A 16,297-nucleotide genomic window follows, 5' to 3' on the forward strand; every position below is an offset into this window, starting at 1 on the left:
CATACTTTCAAAGGTTGAAGATTTATCATTTCAATCTCATTTCCGAACTTTTGATATTTTAATTCTCGATACAACTTCATCATTAAGTCATTTCATAAAGATCAATATCACTATTGTTGATTGAATCAATATCACTATTTCTAGTCATCGAAATTTTTCTTACTCAAATCCTCAAACTCTTACATATTCTAATTCTTGAAGCAAATTTTATCATTAAGTCATTCCATAATAAAAATCAATAACTCAAAAATTGATCTAAATTAAAACTATATATATATATATATTATAATTCAAAATCAATGTCTCTATTCTAAGTAAGTATATCAATTTTCTTTATCTAAATATTAACAACTCTTAATTAATCGATTTATTATTATAAATAACTCCAATCCATCTTTTATAGAATAATCATCAATATCAATAGATAACCTCAATTTTTTTTTTCTATTCAGTCAGAGAAATAATAATGATCAAAAGAGTCAAACTTCAAATTTTATTATACCTTGAAGATAAATATTTGAGTATAATAATCTAAGATTGAAATTATTATTCGATAAACAATCTCAAATTCTTCCTAATAAATAAAGAATTATAAAATTTAATTCTAGGATAGAAAAATTTATCTCTAAATATTCTAAATCTAAAATCAAAAATTAAGGATCCACTCATCCTAAAATCAGGATGCTAAATATTTTTGTAGCATAGTAGGTGAAAGCACTACTTTTAAAAATCACATTAGGATATCTAAAATAATTTAAAATTTTAAAATATTATTCTTTCTAATATCAATAAATTTCTTGTATCAAACCATATCATCTATCATAATTCTTTAACTCAAAGGGTCAACATTCTTGACTTACTCAAAATAATCCAGATTACCATGCTTCCGCTGCGCACTCTGATCTAACAATCAAAATTTCTCAGGTTCACCAAAAAAAAGTTTGATCAAATTATTTCTTTATCTTATCAATAGAAAAGATCTAAAATTTTAAATTTCAATTGAAGTCAAAGATTAACTTTCGATTCTCATTCATACTTTTACTGGTGTACAATAATTTTGATTAACCCTTGAGTCCAATATCATATTTAAACCATCATATAGATTTACTATAATCAATATGAATCAAATCTTAATTCTCATATCAATTCAATTCGATAATTTTCAAACCAAAAATCCTTATAAGTTAAATTAATGAAGAAAAAAAATTCTTTGATGCTCCACCAAATTTGGACATAATCAAAATATATAAGAATTTCAAATCATTATATTTTTTTTTCTAAAATTTCTATCATCAGGATCTTCAATGTCTATCAAATATCCTTTCATAACAATCATACAAGCTTCAAAAAAATCAAATCTCTATTTAATAGTAGATTCAATTAGGGACCTCGTTAACAAAAGCAAAGGAAACTCCATATCAATTCTTAAATCCAAAATTTCTAAATTATAAATTCACATGGATCCCTTAATCTAAAATAAATATAAATCAGATCTTTTATCTTAATCTAAAGATATCAATTTTTCATTAACAACCTCAACAATAATATCAAAAAATCTCTTGATCAACTTAGATACGAAATCTTAAATTAAAATTTTATACACATTATGTAGTCTCCAAGAGACATAATAAGATCCATTATTTAGATCTAAGGATGATGATTAAAGATTTTAGTACGATAAATATCCTACAATCTCATAATCGATTTCATCAATAAGAAATAGATTTCTTTGTAATATCCTCAAATATGTATTTATCCTAATATGTCACTTTATATATAATCCACATACCAAGTTCAATTTCATAAATATTCCAATCAAGCATCATAAAAAAAACTTTCTTAGCCCATTCTAGAATAATATTTTATCATCAAATCTTTATCTTGCCAACAATAGTCAACTTCTCAACTAGAAGTAATATCATAGTATTATTCTCACATCAAATTTAAACTTACGATTCACTTGAATAACCAATGATCAAATTAATAACCATAATGCACAATAAAATTTTATGTCAATCCTTTTGTGATTACTTTCGATCAAGATCTAACTAATCATATCATAATCTATAGATTATCCATCATATTTCAAACTCCATATGTCATAATCTCTTGCGATCTTTTTATACATAATCTCAATATTTAATCAAAATTTATAAATATTTCTCCCACTACAATCATCAAAGATCTACACTATAATGTCCCTAGTGTCTATCCACTTACACCCATTCTATATCTGATTCTATGTTTCATAATTCATCCACTTATGCTCTGATACCACTTTAATTGTCACGCTCCTGACCCGAGATTGTGAATCGAGGGTCATGGCAACCGCCGCATACTCATAGAAAACTCTTCCCATAAGCATGCAAGGTATCTTATCATGCTATCATAAAACAACAGCAGAATAATTAGATAATAATTTAAATTCAAAATATAACGATCTAAATTTCTTCTTTAATATCTTAATAAATTCAACAATAATTCATAGCCTTACATCAAATTCAATAAGACTTTCAACCTAAATTAAAAATATAGAGATTCTGCTTCTGATCACTCTTCTATTCATATCTTGTATCATCTTAATTCCTCAATATCTATAAAAATAATAAAATAAGAGGTAATGAACTAGACAGCCCAGTAAGCAATGATCACTTCTCAACAGATTTCATCAGGCATTTAAGTAAATAATCATTTATAGAAAATAAGCATATATAGTTCATCAATTCGAAATCAATTTCAATTATGCAACATAATTCATGCCAAATTCATTTCTTTTTCGAAAATTCAAGTTTCTTTCCAGATTTCAATTTCTTTCGTTCTTAAATTTTTTTTGTCAACCATGAGCTATGACCATATTTTTCCTATGGCAGGATCATAACACCGCATATCTTCTTGCGATGAGCTACGAATCATCTGGCAGCAAAGTCCTTCGAACTGCTGGTCTCTCTGACGATTTATCGTTGGTCTCGCTGGCGACATAAATCTCAGGATAAATCAATTGCCAACGTATATGCCCCCATTGGCGGAGTCCTTTACAAAGTCAGGTTGTCAATTCATATTATTTCTTATATCAGAATTCTTCTTAAATCATGTTTCATATTCTAATTTCGATAATAAAACATATAATCATGTAGTATCGAAATCAATCAATATAATGCATCATGAAATCAATATGTTCAATCATGCTTCATCATGACATTTCAAATAAGATATTTTCATAACAAAATACCATCATCCAATTCATGCATCGTTTCACAAATCATGTCAGAAAAATACATTATAATTTACCGATAAATCTAAAAAAAATGAAACATTACTTACCTCAAATGCATTCCAATAAATTTACATAATTCTATAAATTTTCTTTCAAAAATTTTATTATAGATCATATCACGATATCCCATGATAAATATCCACAATCCTATACAGAATCAATTTCAATAATTAGAAAGAATACGAATACCATATTTCAACGGTTTAGATTGGGTCCGATCATCTAATTTCATCTAATCAAAATCTAATTAGGATCTAATGATCCAAAGTTTGACTATCAGATCAAATCGGATTTGAAGTGATAGAATCGAGGTTTCTTCATCGATTTCATAAAATTAAGTGGAGAGAGAAAATCAGAGGAGAGAGAATTCATGAGGTACAATTCGAATTGATCAGGTGACACAATCCAACATTATGAATGGTCCAATATTTCAATTGGTGAAATCAACATGATCAAATCAAGTCATGGCTAGATCGAAATCATGGATGATCAAATCTAAAGATTCATGGTCTGATCAAGGTAGGTGCTAGTACGCTGTCTGACAACCATGGATCAGGATTCTTCATTAGAATCAGATCAGAACTATTAAAAGAAATTTTTTTATTTACTAACCTTTTTAGAGAGAGAATCAATCAAGAGAGAGAATATTTTAGAGAGAGAAAATTCTAGAGAGAGAAATTTTTAGAGAGAGAAAACTCATCTTGAATTCTTTAGACAATATGATTCAACAAATCTGATCGATCAGATCAAATCATGCTAAGATTATCATGTGGATAATTTAATAAAATTATAAAAATTAAAATCTTAAAATACCTGATCTGATCAAAGTGGGTATCAGTGTACCGTCCGACGATCACAGATCAAAAATTATTACTAGAATCATTTAAATTCATCATCATTCTTCTCAAAATTCTAAAAAATCTTAGGAGAGATAATCTAGAGGGAGAATTCTAGAGAGAGAAAGTTCAATTTTAGAGAGAGAAAATAGTATTCAGGCTGAAGAAAGAGAGGAAAGAGAGAGAAACTCTCTTTCTCATATTTTATTATTTATATCATTATTTATTAATTTATTTATTTTATTTTTTCTTTCTTCTTTTCTTTCTTTCTTTCTTTTTTCTTTTTCTTCACGGAAGAGAGAGGAAAGAAAATCCTATTTATTATTATTATATTATTTTTCTTCTTCTTTTTCTTTTCTTTTTTTTTTCCTTTTTCTTTTCTTTTTCTTTTTCTTTTTCTTTTCCTTTTCTTTTCTTTTCTTCTTTTCTTTTCTTTTTCTTTCTTTTCCTTGCTTCTTCCCATGGGTTCCTTTGGGCCGAAACAGGGGATCTCACAATCCCCTGTTGGCTGGCCGATCGACGGTGCAACTGGCGTGGGGCGCCGTCGGCAGGAGGGGGTGACCCAACGACAAGAGGAGGGCCAAACCGGTGGTCGCGGTGACCACCGACGTCGGAAATCAAAGAAAAATGGCAAAATAAAGGTTTCTTCCGTAATAAAATCGGTGACTCCGGTCGCCGGCGAGCATGCACACAGGCATGGAAAGGAAAGGGGAGAAGAGAGGAAGGGGAGGAGGCTTACCTCCAATGCCGGCGAGGCTTTTTCGGCGAGCAATTGGACGGGCACAGGGACGGGTCTCCATGAGGATTTTCCAGTGATCTCTGTCATTTTGCCCTGAGATTTCTTGATGAGAGGGAGAGAGGAGGATTCTCCTCCTTAAATAGGGCTGGAGGGAGCTCGTTTCTGACTCCGATTGGGAGCCGGCGAGAGGAAGAAGAAGACTCCCTTCGGGAGTCTTCTCCTCTGTTTTCTTTTTTTTTCCTTTTTTTTTCATTTGGGCTTTGGCTGATTCTGGGCTGGGATTCTTACTCGGGTTGGGCCATCACACACGCCCCACCTTCTTCTCACTTTTAAAACAATGCAAGACGCATCTTAAATGCGTGAGAGGATAAAGATAGGTGGTTGCTCATTTGAATTCAAATCGAATTTAAATTCAAATGCCAACCAACCCATCCTTATCCACTCTTGAATGAGAAGAGAAGGGCATGGGCTCCCTTGTGCATGGAGAGTTTACACGAGAAACTCTTTCTCGTGTAGAAAAAATGGCGCACAAGATAAGGTGTGGCACATGGAGTTGGTTGCCCATTCAAATTCAAACATCATTTGAATTTGAATGGCCAACCAATCATCTTTATCCATCCAAATGGCGCACAAATGGAGGGGCATGGAAGGCTTCTGTGTGAGAGAAAATTCACGAGAAGTTGTTTCTCGTGAATTCAAATGGGCGCAGATAAGTGAGGTGGCACAGGGAGAGAATTCAAAAGGTGGTTTCAACCTAATTGAGCTAACCTAATCAAAATAGGTTAGACACAATTAGACAAAGTTAAATCCAACTTAATTAGACTTAATTAGGCTCAATAAAATATTAATCAAATCAGGAATTGACAAAACCCAACCCTTGATCAGATCAGGGATCAAACCACCTTGGCGATTAGGTCAACACTTAACCTAATCAGGTCAAACCCAACTGAATCCAATTCAATTGGACTTGATCCAAAAATAATTACTCAATCAAATTGAGTTAATTAGTGATCAAATCACTAATTAAATCTCTCATAAATACTGAGTCCAAATCTGATGGGCAATCGGACATCAAAGTCCATCGATATGAAACCTTGATCGAAGAGTCCCAAACCAGTGGGACTCTTAACCCCGATACCCAAAATGTGTGAAACTTGTGATTAGAGAATCCTGATTATCGATCACAAAGTTTCAAATACGTAGGACTCAAAGTTCATGAGCATTAGGACTCTTCATCAGCCATCAGATCAGATAAGAACCTCTAATGTGTGTGATCCCGCAGGTTCGAACCTAAGCCGGTAGCACAGGAACCAATTCTTGTACTAATCGAAGTGACCATCTAGCAATGGTACCCGACATCCAGATAGGTCGAATAGTCGCAATCACAATACTCAGAACCTACGTGAATATGGTTACTGTATAATTCATTCCTTTTGATCCCTGTGTTTAGGATGACTCAAGGTTAAACTGTCAACCCAGATTAGATCATCCGAATCGTGCTCAACTTAAATAGTCCTGTAACTCCTCACTAGGACTACCCTGGCCAAGATTTTGCTAAATTGAAATACGACTATACACAGCTCCTGAACAGGAGTGGTCAATCCCATCTTGACACACGCACCGACAAGTCAAGTACTTGACTACACCCAGCATCCTTCCATCATGAATTAGAAATTCAGGTAGTCCAGTGCCTAAGTGCAGTTAGTTGCTTGCAAGTCACCGTGACGGTCTCAGGCCGGAGGGACAGTTATACCCATATCCCATTGGAGCAAATCTTGACAGCAGAAAAAGCTCCGGAGTCGGTCACGTTCAGTGCAGATGTACCCTTACATCTCACTTGTACGCCATACCAGTGTCTCCAAACTCTTTGGTTAAGAGGCAACCAACCCATATGGCACACAACGACCTATGCTTGATAAACGTTGTCATCCTTGGTAACAACGTATCATTTGGTTGCGAACAGGTTTAAGGACTAAACGACAAATTCTCCTTTGTCGAGTCTAAATAGTCCTAAGGACTTCACCACAACACAGGAGTTCATTAGAAGATGAAACAATTTGTAATAAAAATATCAAAATAACTTTTATTTATTTATAATTCATATACTAATACAAGAAAGAGCACAACCGTCAACAGGCTGACGATTGGCTTTGGGATACTATTTCCGACAATCTCCCACTTGATCTAAAGCCAATCGGTGCAGTATCTAATACCCATCTTCGACTTGAAGTCATCGAACTCCTTCACCGTAATGGTTTTAGTGAATGGGTCGGTCAGGTTCTCCTTTCCATCGATCTTCTGAAGGTCGACGTCACCTCGATCCATGATTTTCTGGATGAGGTGGTAGCAGCACAGAATATGCTTCGTCTGCTGGTGTACCTTTGGTTCCTTCGCCTGAGCAATGGCTCCAGAGCTGTCACAGTAGAGCAGAACTGGACCAACAAGGGAGGGTGCTACTTCGAGCTCGGTGATGAATTTTTTCAGCCACACCGCTTCTTTGGCAGCATCTGATGCAGCGACATACTCTGCCTCGCAAACTGAATCAGTCACTGTGTGTTGCTTGAAACTCTTCCAGCAGACAGTCCCACCATTAAGGATAAAAACAAATCCCGACACACTCTTGCTGTCATCGTGATCAGACTGAAAATTAGAATCTGTAAATCCTATAAGTCTCAAGTCTGATTCACCATAAACAAGCCACTGGTCCTTAGTATTTCTTAAATACTTCAGGATGGTTTTAACAACCTTCCAGTGATTCTCCCCTGGATCAGATTGGTATCTACTCATTATCCCTAGTGAGTATGCCACATCTGATCGTGTACATGTCATGACGTACATGATAGATCCCACTACCAAAGCATATGGAATTCTACCCATACGCTCTCTCTCTTGAGGTGTTGTCAGACAATCCCTCTTTGAGAGAGAAATTCCATGGCCAATCGGTAGATAGCCTTTCTTGAAATTCTCCATGCTGAACCTCTTCAGCATAGTATCAATATACGTGGACTGGGATAAGCCAAGCAATCTTTTAGATCTATCCCTATAGATCCTCATCCCTAGGATGTAGGAAGCTTCTTCTAGATCCTTCATGGAGAACGACAGCCAAATCTTTATTCCCTGTAATGTAGGGACATCATTTCCGATTAAGAGAATGTCATCCATATATAATACAAGAAATACTACTACTGGATCATTAGCCCACTTATAAATGCAGGGCTCTTCTCTGTTCTTAACGAAGCCATACGTCTTGATCGTCCTATCAAAATGTATGTTCCAACTCCGGGATGCCTGCTTAAGTCATAAATGGACCTCTGTAGCTTGCACACCTTAGACTCATTTGTGGATGTGAATCCTTCAGGTTGTATCATATACACCTCTTCGTCCAGCTCTCCCTTTAGGAAAGCTATTTTCACATCCATCTGCCAGATTTCATAATCCAAATGGGCAGCTATCGCAAGCATAATCCGAATGGATTTGAGCATTGCCACAGAAGAAAATATCTCGTCATAGTCTATACCATAACGTTAACGATATCCCTTGGCAACCAAACGGGCTTTATAGATCTCCACCTTTCCGTCTGTGCCCCTCTTCCTCTTGAAGACCCACTTACACCCTATGGGTTTTACTCCTTCGGGTGGGTCAACCAATGTCCACACATCGTTGACCTTCATGGACTCCATTTCGGATTTCATGGCCTCTAGCCATTTCTCAGAGTCAGATCTCTGCATTGCATCCATGTAGATGATCAGATCCTCATCATTTTCATCAAGTTCGACAGGATCACCGTCTCGGACCAAGAAACCATAGTATCTATCCGGTTGATGTGGTACTCTACCAGACCACCTTAAGGATGCAGGAACAATGGGCTCTGGATTTGATCTAACCAAATCCGATTCAGGTTCAGCTACTTGTGTCAGTTTTTTCACCTACCGAACTTCCTCAAGTTCGACCTTAGAGGCAACAGTCCCTTCACCAAGGAACTTCTTTTTCAAAAAGATTGCCTTAAGGCTGACAAACACCTTTTGCTCATCAGCTAGGTAGAAATAATACTCTTTGGTCTCTTTTGGGTACCCTATAAAATAATACTTGTCAGACCTAGGTCTAAGCTTGTCTGTAATTAAACGTTTAACATAAGCCAGACACCCCCAAATCCTAAGGTGCGAGAGAACTGGCTTACATTCTATCCATATCTCATATGGTGTTTTAGTTACAAACTTACTCGGAACCCTATTTAGAAGGTAACAAGCCGATTCGAGCGCATATCCCCAGAGGGAGATCGGCAGACCAGCAAACCCCATCATGGATCGAACCATGTCCAACAAGGTCCGATTCCACCTTTCAGACACACCATTATGCTGTGGTGTTCTAGGAGGAGTCCACTGAGAGAGAATCCTATTCTCCCCAAGATATGTCAGAAACTTATTGGAAAGGTATTCACCTCCTCGATCAGATCGAAGAGTTTTAATACACTTTTCAGTTTATTTTTCTACCTCATTTTGGAATAGTTTGAACATTTCAAACGACTCTGACTTATGCTTCATTAAGTAGACATACCCATACCTTGATAGGTCGTTTGTGAAGGTTATGAAGTAGAAATATCCACCTCTTGCACTTGAGCTCATAGGTCCACATACATTAGAATATACCAGACCCAAGAGTTCACTGGCTCACTCACCTTTTTCAGTAAAAGGTGACTTGGTCATCTTTCCAAGAAGACAGGACTCACAGGTTGAAAGTGATTCACAATCACCGACTTCAAGAATTCCTTCTTGAGCCAACCTATTTATCCTGTTCTTATTGATATGACCTAGCCTACAGTGCCAAAGGTAGACTTCTGACATATTATCTATTCTAGGGTGTTTATCGAAGGTTTGAACCACATTAACAGGCTGTGATAGTAAGTAAATTCTATTATTTAGTTGTCCAACAAATATTGTAACACCATTCAAAATGATATTGTAAATATTTTTTTTATTAAAAATTCATAACTGTTCATGGCCAAAAGACCTACAGAAATAATATTTAATAAAAAATTTGGACAATAGTGATATTCACTCAGAATTACATTATGAGAATTGATTACAAGGTTCATGATTCCTAAAGCTAGAACTGAAACTTTGCTTCCATCTCCAACGTTCAGGAACCTCTCGCCTTCATCAAATCTCCTACTGACCTGTAGACCCTGCATCGAATTATAGATATGATAAGGGCTTTCGGTATCCAATACCCAGGCAGTAGTATCACAAATGAAAAAGTTGCAAGGTGTTATCATATAATTACCTTGCTTCTTCTTCGGCCTGTTCGGGCCTAGGGAGGCAATGTATAGAGGATAGTTTCTCTTCCAGTGCCCCTGCTTCTTGCAAAAGAAGCACTCCGCCTGGCTTTGGTCGGGCTTGCACTTCTTGGTTTGACCCTGTGCTGACATCCCAGCATGCAGCTGCATCTTCTTGTTCTTCTTCCCTTTCTTAAAGGGTCGACGACCAGAAGAAGACCCTCCCACAACATTCACCGACTCCTTTTGGAGCTAGTGATCCTTCTCAAAGTTCTGCAGTAACCCCAACAAGCCGTGGTAGTTAACTGCAGGCTTTGTCATTCGAAAATGAGTAAGGAAGGGGAGGAAGGACTTGGGCAAAGAATTAAGGATCGCATCCTTATCGAGCTGCTCATGCAAGGAAAAGCCCAATTTACTTAGGCACTCAATCATTTCGATCATGTACAATACATGATCGATAACTGAGGCCCCATCCCTCATCCGAACATTGAAAATGGCACAACTAGTTTTATGCCTTTCAACATCGTCAGGCGTGCCAAAGGAGTTGTTCAACATTTGAAGCATCTCCTGCGGCTGGGCGTTCTCGAACCTGCGGCTGAACTCATCATTCATTGCCGCCAGCATTATGCACCGAATGGTGGTGTGGTCGTTGAGCCACTTCTGGTAAGTGTCTCGGACCGTCCCTCTAGCGTTCGAGGCTGGCTCCTCGGGTGTCGATCCGTTACTACATAAAGGATCCGCTCATGCTCAAAGATGATTTTCAATTTTTGATACCAGCTATCGAAATTAGGTCCCATGAGCTTGTTATTATCTAATAATGATCGAAGCAATAGGTAGTGGCCATAGCTGCATAAAGAAAAACCAGACCTTTATTAGTATATAAATTATTAATACTAAAGATTTGGACTTTAGTCTAAAGTTTCTTCCAGTATTTTTACGAACTGGTAGCCTCAACCTCCAATTCGACAAATTACTTTAATTCCTTAGTGGGTATTAGAATCCACAGACCACACACGAGCCCAACTTTGGTTGGTCAACCCATGTGCATCTATGGGTAGGTTCATAACCAGTTGTTTCTCTAAACAACTTCTAGTAATTTATTTTACCCCAGAACCTAATCAGTAGGCTTTGGCCTCCACTGAAAAGATCTGGTTAGGTCCAACCATTAACATGACTTGATTTGGTGAATCGGACTAATAAATGATCAGACCCGACTTTGGCCAGCCAACCTGACCACCATCAGAAAGACAACCAAATTATCATACTATGAATGATAATTCCATTAGTCAATAAGCACCAGGCCTTTGGGCCTTCAGTGATTATTAAACTAATGGACTCATTATCACTCACTTAATGGGAGGCTATGACTTAGTTATCACTATAACTTAATCATTTTAGGGACCTAATAATTTTTGAAGATTTTTATTAAAGGATAAAAGAGAAGAAATAAACCAGCCAATTTCAATCCTCCCACTGACTTCACCAAGTTAGATTAAAAAGGATTTAATTAAAGCCGACATTAGGAGCACCTAAATCAGTCACACTGATTTACCTAATGACATGGGTGAGCCCTAATCACCAAGTGATCTAATCAAAATCTAACTCACCAGGTTAGCCAGGTAAGTGAGATCAGTGGTGAGGATATGCTATTAACTCATCAGAGATCGAATCAATGCAAGTAGCTCCCACTTAAAAACCACTGGTCAGACTGTCGAACATATCTTAGACACCAACTGGTTCATTAGTTTTAATTTGATCAACTTAGTAAATAGGATTCCACCACGTAGCCATGAATTAAGTCCATCTTGATCTAGTTAAAGACATGGACCCATTCAACTACAACTATTGGAGTTGAGTCTAGAGTGTCTTTGACCTAATCTAATTCAACTTTTGATTAGATTTGATCAATTACTCTAATTTAGTCCATTTCATTAAGCTAACCTTAGGTCAAACCCAATTATGGACCTAATCCATCTAACCCATTGACCCACAGGTTTATGCATTTATCTTAGGTCTTAATTCATAATTCTAAACCAACTAGACAATACTTAATTCTTTTAATTAAGTATTTGGGCTGATGGGTCAGGGTTTGGCATTTTGAAAATAATTTTTAAATTTGAAAGGTTTTATTTTTTATTCATCAAATAAGTTGACTCATTTCACAAACAGATCAACACATTTCATAAATAGCAATCCTATTGCTAATTACATAACAGAAAATAACTCAATCAAAATAAATCATGAATATTTCTGTTGGGTATAAATTACCCGCAGCCGAAATCGACAGCAGAACGGCTCCGCCCGGACTCCTACGGGAGCCGGGCTCCTCCATCAATAGCAGAACGGCTTCGCCCGGACTCCTACGGGAGCCGGGCTCCTCCATCAACAGCAGAACGGCTCCGCCCGGACTCCTACGGGAGTCGGGCTCCTCCATCAACAGCAGAACGGCTCCGCCCGGACTCCTACGAGAGCCGGGCTCCTCCATCAACAGCAGAACGGCTCCGCCCGGACTCCTACGAGAGCCGGGCTCTGCCATCGACAGCAGGGTGGCTCCGTCCGGATCCCTACTCCACCCGCGACCTCGTCCGAAAGGGGGACTCCTCCCGGACTCCTACAAAGGCCGAACTCCGACTACTACCGAGCCTTGATCAACAGATCCGTGTCCCTTGGCAGATAACAATAACTGCCATGATCCTGTTCCACTTCCTGTAGCGGATTCCATGCGGTTCCACCTCCTCCTGCGACAGGTGCTGCACGATCCCACTACCCTCTGACAGGCTGTGTCAACAGCTATGATGTTGCTCCACTCCCTGCGGTAGGTGCTGCACGATCCCACTACTCGCTGACAACCAGCAGTAACGGACGCCGCTCCACTACCTACAACAGGCCTTATGTGGCGGGCCATGATGATGGCCACGTGTCTGCTCCTTTATCTTTCGCAATCAATTCCCCTGATCATGGGCGGCCCACTACCAGGCGGTTGCAAACGTCGCCATCAGTCCGGTGCCTCCCCCGCCTATAAAAGGGGGACTCAGATACGTTATTCTTTAAGCTCTTTTGCCTTATCTCAAAACTCTACTAAATTCTTCGTTCGAGCACTCCATTCTTGTTGAGGCAGAGAACTGACTTGAGCGTCGGAGGGTCTTGCCGGAGCAACCCCACCTCCGATTTAGACTTCCCTTGCAGGTCCCGGCGGCGACCGCGGCTTCCTCAACTCCAGCTTCTCCGGCGCAGGTGGATTTTTGCACCAACAGGATTGGCGCTAGAAGGAGGGCTGGGTCTTCGCAGCACCCTTGTTCTTGAAGGAGCGCTCAACGGACCCACTTTCGGCCATCTTTTCCGGCACCCAATCCTCTTTTTCCCATCCGATGCCCTCCCGCGAGGTTTCTGCACAACTACCTCCGGCTATGATTGATGATAAAAGGTGGCCGGATGACCAGCCTTCGTCGGATTCCATCAATGTCATCTCGGGAGAATCTCGGTCGGAGGCAACCAGCACATCAGCTGCACCCCTCAAGCGGCAAAAAGTTGAAGAGCCCATAGCCTTCACTGAAGAGGATGCCCAGGGAGTCCAATTCCCTCATGACGACGCGGTCGTAGTTTCCTTGAATATAGCAGATTATGACGTCCGTCGCATTCTCGTCGACAACGGAAGTTCGGCCGACATCTTATTCTACAGTGTCTTTTCGAGAATGGCCGCTCTTGGCGGTCATCTAAGGCCGATGTGCTCCCCCTTGATAGGGTTTACTGGTGATGCCGTTCCAATGGAAGGAACGATAGCCCTAACTGTGACCGCGGGTCAGCATCCAAAGCAGTCCAGAGCCCTAGTGAATTTCCTGGTGGTAAAGGCGCCTTCTGCCTACAATGCAATTCTTGGCCGACCCGGCCTCAATGCCCTCAGAGCCGTTGTTTCAACCTATCATTTGAAGTTGAAGTTCCCCACTGACAAAGGGATTGGAGAAGTTCGGGGAGACCAGGCGCTGGCCAGGCACTGCTACAATATTGCCCTGCAAAGAAGCGATCAAGCGGACCTTTGTCCAGTCGACGGGTTGGATGCGCGCGACGACCTCACTGAAGAGAGGGGCGGCCCGATTGAGGACCTAATACCAATTCCTTTGAATGATGGGAATGCAGAGCATGTGGTGTTGATTGGCTCCAACCTGGAGGAGGAGGTGCGGACGCATCTCGTGGACTTTCTCCGAAGGAATGCGGACGTTTTCGCATGGGTCCCGGTGGATATGCCGGGGATTGAGACAGAAGTCATGGAACATCATCTGGCGCTCGACCCTAAACATCGGCCAACAAAAGAAAAAATCCGGAGTCATGCCCCAGAGAGGCAGAAGGCGATAGCCGAGGAAGTGGATAAACTTCTCAAGGCCAGATTCATCAAGGAGGTCAATTATCCAGAGTGGATCTCCAATGTTGTCTTGGTCAAGAAAGCAAACGGCAAGTGGAGGATGTGTATCGACTTCAAAAAGCTGAATAAAGCTTGCCCAAAGGACAGCTACCCCCTTTCCAGGATCGACCAACTGGTGGACGCTACCTCGGGCCACGAGCTTCTCACTTTCATGGACGCATTCTCCGGCTATAACCAGATTAGGATGGCATCGGAAGATGAAGAAAAGACTGCTTTTATCACTAATCGCGGCCTTTACTGCTACAGGGTTATGCCATTCGGCCTCAAGAACGCGGGTGCAACCTATCAACGACTGGTGAACAAAATCTTCAAGGAGCAGATCGGCCGAAATATGGAAGTTTATGTGGACGATATGCTCGTGAAAAGCAGGTCTTCCGGGAATCATGTCACCGACCTCGAAGAAACCTTTGGCGCTCTTCGAAAGTATAGAATGAAGCTGAACCCAACCAAATGCGCCTTTGGGGTAACCTCGGGGAAGTTCCTGGGCTTCATGGTATCAGGGCGCGGGATCGAGGCCAATCCGGAGAAAATCCGCGCCATCCAAGATATGATTGCCCCAAGGTCGATCAAAGAGGTTCAGTGCCTCACAGGAAGAATTGCGGCTCTCAATCGCTTTGTCGCAAGGTCGGCCGAGCGATGTCTGCCCTTCTTTCAAACTCTCAAGCAGCCGAAAAACTTCTGTTGGACCCCTGAATGCCAACAGGCGTTCGAAGAATTGAAAAGCTATCTTGGCTCACCCCCACTGCTGGCAAAGCCCGAGCCCAAAGAGGAATTATTTTTGTACCTGGCAGTCTCTCCCACAGCCCTTGCAGCCGTCCTTGTTAAGGAGGAAATGAAAGTCCAGCGACCGGTCTACTACATTAGTCGCGTGTTGAGGGACGCCGAGACCAAGTATACTAAATTAGAAAAACTGACCTACGCCTTGTTGATTGCAGCTCGGAGACTCTGACCTTACTTTCAAGGGCACACGGTGACGTTACTCACCGACCAACCGATCAAGGCGGTTTTACACCGAGCCGATACCTCCGGAAGAATGGCGAAATGGGCCATCGAGCTTACAGAATTCGACATCAACCACAAGCCTAGACCGGCGATAAAAGCCCAAGTGTTGGCGGATTTCATAGTGGAATGCACCATCCCCGAGGAGGCTGAACCTGAGCAAAACAAAATTGATGACCTGAGTACTCAGCCGAACTCCCCCGACGAAGAAGCCAGTTCGTCTGATAACTGTTGGAACCTCCATGTGGACGGATCGTCCAACATGGCAGGCGTGGGTGCTGGCCTGATCTTGACCAGCCCGGAGGGAGTCGTTGCGGAGTACGCTCTGCATTTCGAATTCCCCGCAACGAATAATGGAGCGGAGTATGAAGCTCTGATCGCAGGATTGAGGATCGCTAAGGAGCTTGGAATAGGTCAACTCCGGGTACACAGCGACTCCCAGCTAGTGGTGGGGCAGGTCAGCGGGAGCTTTGAAGCACGGGAGGACAGTATGGCCAAATATCTCGAAAAGGTGAAGGAGTTCATCCCTGCCTTTAACAATTTCGACATCAGGCAAATTCCGAGGTCGGAGAATATTAGAGCCGATCTTCTCTCCAAACTGGCGACATCGGTTCCGGCCGAATTGCCAAAGGGCGTTCTCTTTGAAGTTTTAAAACAACCGAGTACGGAAGAACCACGACTCGTAATGGAGATCGACCACGAGCCCAGCTGGGTCGACCCGCTAATAACCTATCTTAGAGATGGGATTCTCCCTCAGGAT

The sequence above is a fragment of the Elaeis guineensis genome, unplaced genomic scaffold (assembly GCF_000442705.2).
Source record: "Elaeis guineensis isolate ETL-2024a unplaced genomic scaffold, EG11 Super_Scaffold_1000045, whole genome shotgun sequence".
Taxonomy (NCBI): domain Eukaryota; kingdom Viridiplantae; phylum Streptophyta; class Magnoliopsida; order Arecales; family Arecaceae; genus Elaeis; species Elaeis guineensis.